The following is a 4,911-nucleotide window of genomic DNA, read 5'->3' as shown; positions in this document are numbered from 1 at the left end:
CCTACTCGTTGAGTAGTAGCGGGGTGGGATCGCGTGATTAGTAACCTACTCGCCGAGTCTATGAAGGGACTCGACGAGTAGGAGCTGGTAGATGAAACCCTAAATCCCGGGGTTTAGCACCCTATTTAAAGAGGCTTAAGCCTCCCTTGGCCTCATTACAGTTCTTGAGAAGCTCTTGAGAAACCCTAATTCGTGTGGTGCTCTATCGTATGTGTATTAAGCTTGGGAGGAAGATCTTTGGAGAGAAGGAACTTGGAAGGAAAGGGAATTGGAACAAGGAAAGTGTGGGAATCAGAATCTACCTCAGTTAGCATCTTCCAGAGGTATCAAGTCGCCACCTTTACTTATTTTCCATTCTCGATATCTTTTGGTTGAGTTGGGGCTTTTATAGATCTTTGAGTTGATAAGGTGGACAATGGGCTAGATCTGAAGTTGTAACTTCAGATCTGGACCCTTCTTAAGTCCTAGAGTCATAAAGTTTTTGGTTTGGGCGTGAATGAAACCTTCCTTGGGTAGGAAACCCCATTACGGACTTGGATTGGACATTTGGAGCCTTTATAGCTATGCATGGACGTAAAGTTTGCAACTTTACGTTAAAAGCATGCCTTAGAAGCTTGGATCTATAGTTTGGAGCCGCTGCATGTCTCAAATAAGTCTGTATGGCAAAAAGGACTGAAGGGACTCGACGATTTGCATGGTCGACTCGGCGAGTCATGTGAAGATAGGCATGAACTCGACGAGTTGGAAGAACAACTCGGCGAGTCTGTTGGAGATTGCCATAGACTCGACGAGTGGCATGAACAACTCGGCGAGTCGGGTGAGATTTCCCCAAGTTATGTATGCATGCGTATCCGTCGAGTTGCATGAAGGAAACTCGACGAGTGGCCATAGAATTTCGATCGTAAACCGAAGGAACTCGATGAGTCACCCCGATGACTCGGCGAGTGGGCAAGTACTTCAAGGAACTCAACGAGTAGCCCAGGGTACTTGTCGAGTTAGGGTCAACATGGATTGTTGACCTTGACTAAGTACTTTGACTTTAACCAAGGGTTGACTAGTTGGTTTATGGAGTACCTTGTAAGGTTGAAGACTTTTGGGTATATTCATATTATGGTAATAGGTGGTGGTATCCGAGAGTTGGAGTTTATCTACCGAGTCGACATCTGCAAGGTGAGCTATCCTCACTATAACAAATGGTCTAAGGCACCAAGGCCGGCCTTTTAATTGTTATGGTTATGATATGACATATGCGGTTACGATCTGTTAGATCGGAATCAGGATAGACAGTATGCTATGCTTTTATAATCCTTTGGGATTGTTATGTTAATGGCCTGGTAGGTCGGTGCTCCAGTTATGAGAGATTGCTATGATTGATGATCAGTAAGATAGATATATTTGATGTCTGTATATGCCAGTATATGCTAGTTATGCGTACAAGATCATTTGCTCGTTGGTTGGGTTGAGGCGGTCCTGCTTTTTGCTGAAGGCCAACATACCGCATGAGCGGTCCGGTGAGACTGTAGGCCCATGTAGCGATCCAGTCATGCCGAAGGCTCGGTATAGATTCAGTTACACTGTAGGCCCTTTAGGGCCGTCCAGTCAGGCCGATGGCCCAGTATGCATGTTGATTGATTGTTTAATACTGATATGGTATTATAAGTGTAGTATTGGTATTTTGGGGGTAGTTCACTAAGCCCTCGGGCTTACAATTTTCGGTTATTGTTTCAGGTACTTTAGGAGATCATGACAAGGCGAAGGCGTGACCGTACCGCTCCTCATCCTTATGATCTGGCTTTTGGGACACTATGATTCAATAATGATTTGAAAACATTTTTTTGTAAACAATACCATTGGGTTTTATTTATGATTGAAAAAGTTTAAATTAGGCGTAAAATTGATGGAGGTTACAGTGGTATTCTTATTATTACAAAAATATGCCAAATATTTAAAAATTACTAAATTAGATATATATAATTGGTTTAAAATTTATATTTTCTTAAACAAATTAAATAGTTAATAAAAATGGTCTAAGATGGTTTTTTTGTTCCGACCTCACAATCTTTGTTTAAGAATTTTTCGATTCAGATTCATTTTGTTTTTCTATTTGGTTATGAGTTTTTGTTCCGATTTCGGTTTTATGTTAAAATATTTTGTGATTAACACCAAAATTATACACTAAAAATTAACAAAAGAAAGAATAAAAGAAGTTGGGTAATGTTATATATATATATATATATATATATATATATATATATATATATATATATATATATATATATATATATATATATATATATATATATATATATATATATATATATATATATATATATATATATATATATATATATATATATATATAAAAGAGAGAGAGAGTTTTAAAGTTTTACATGGAGAACTAAATTAAAGAAGAATTCAGGCAGATGTAATTTTCACATCAAATTTCACATGGGCATTGGATATGATTCATCTAAGAGAGTTTAAAAAAAATGTTTTTTGTATGTGTATATGGACATTTTTTTTAAACGTGCATATGCACAAAGTATAAGAATATGAATAAAATACGAACATACGGGAAAAAAAAAATCGATTATTTTACATTTCCCTTACATAAACGATACTTAATTTTCATGTGAAATTTGGTGTTAAACTTTAATATAGATAAAACGTTTTCTAGTGTGCTATCCCAAATTTCTCGGTCCAAAAAACCTTTTAATTATGCTTATTGAAAAACAATGAATTATTTTAAAGAATATAATAGTGTGGAATTTTTCCAAAACATTTGGAAAATGAAATCAATATCAAAACATTTTAGAAAAACGTTTTTCATTAATATTAAAAACTTCAGATGTCAACACCGATACAAATACATAAACATAAACTAGTTATTATAGGCCTCACAACTATTTATTATACTAATGACTTTAAACTCCTTTATCATTTAGCAGATAGCATTCACTGTCCAACTGTTTTCGTACTGCTCCCTGTGATACAAATAAATTGAGTGGGCCAGATTTGGGAGCCTGGTGAACACATATGGTTTTCAATGCACAATAATATTATTAACGTCTTTTAAATATGTATTTCACACCAAACAATTATCCCGGTTACCGATTCTCATTATTCTCACTCCCTGATCCTAAAATGATGATCTCACGGGACGTATCCTAAATGATCATTATAAGCAGCGAGTAGACAATACTGATTTGGGGATTCCTTAGCAATATATGTCAACAAAGACAACCATTGGGGGATACAATACTTGAATGAATGCATGGTTCATTAATACTTACAAATTGTAAGTCTGCTAGTGTTCCACTACACTGTCTAGAATAGTCCATGGTTGTTATCTATACTCTATTAGATGACTAATCTCAATAGTACAAACATACCATAAAAGTCACGACCTCACACTATTATCTTATCTTTCACAACCCTCCATTACCCAAAATAATTTAAGTACAATAAAATAAATAAATCAGTACTTAAAAAAATATGATTGAATCAAGTAAAATCATGTCTAACACAAGTATCGTAAATACATATATCATTTAAGCAATTAAATACTTTGTATTAGGTAAAATTTAATGGTAGAATGGTATCCGTACATTTTTTTAGGCCACGTGGCGCTCCCCGGATGTGCCACAACATCATTATAGGGTTAAATTTCACGATTTTCGAAAAATCATAATACTCGTATACGAGCTCTGTTTTGAAAACGTTCTTTAGATCCCCGGTTTGTATCAACGAGTACTACAACTTTCTTTTTAGATCCAAACAACAAATTCATAATCTAATTTTAATTTATAGTTTATGAGGGTTACACTGTAAAAAAGATTTACGAAAAAAGGAACGAGCAACACTGAATAATCACTTATGATTATAACTCTCCCGCTGTGGTGGTACACCGGAGTGATGAAGCGGAAAATAAGAAATATGTGGCTGAGATTGAATCTCAAGATCTCTATTTTTTTTATCGAAATCTCAACGGAACCTATATATATATATATATATATATATATATATATATATATATATATATATATATATATATATATATATATATATATTAAACACTTATATATTTGAATAATTCTCTTTCAATTATTCATAAGAAGTTTACAATCATCGACCGACGTAAATACATATTTCTCCAATAAATGTCTAGTGAGAAACACAAATGTTACATCTAGTTCCTTCCCTCAATTTTAGTCACCTATTGAAATTCCCTATATGTGTGTCAAAATATATATATATATATATATATATATATATATATATATATATATATATATATATATATTCTCTTAAAACATTTATGACTTTGGGACAACTAATACATAAAAAATTTAGACGTACGAATGACGAAGCACCAAGTAGAATTAGCCAATGTATAAGAACCCTATCTAATGCAAGTTTATGACCTAACCATCTTTACTCTCGTTAATCCTTGATTAAATGTTGAATCCTGAGATTTTGGCAAATATCTGTCGATTCTAGCCTGCTTCCCTCATATATCACCCCCATATCCTTATATATAACCAATTAATTTCATTTTAGTTAGACCTTATCCGTCATCACCAACACCGCCCCTCTCCATTTGCCGATGATTTTCACCATTACTCGAGCCTTGAAACTCTTCTATGAAATTATCAATATTTCCGCTTCTATGAAATGTAAGAGACTCATTCAAATCAACTATCTCGGTAATCTGTCTTACTGAGTAATTTCTCTCCCTCATTTAAATACATGTTTATTTGTTTTTTGTTTCACACGTTCATCAAATATATATTGTAACCTCCCAAAAATTACAAAGAGATCTCTCATTTTAAAAAGTATAATAACCAGTTAAACCTTTGCTTCAAAAACCATTTAGTAACATTTGCTGGATTGAAACCATACATTATCAGA

The sequence above is a fragment of the Lactuca serriola genome, chromosome 4, assembly GCF_051521515.1.
Source record: "Lactuca serriola cultivar US96UC23 chromosome 4, Lser_US96UC23_V15, whole genome shotgun sequence".
In the NCBI taxonomy this organism is placed as follows: Eukaryota; Viridiplantae; Streptophyta; class Magnoliopsida; order Asterales; family Asteraceae; genus Lactuca; species Lactuca serriola.
The sequence above is the reverse complement of the archived record's forward strand: the minus strand, read 5'-3'. Positions refer to the sequence as shown.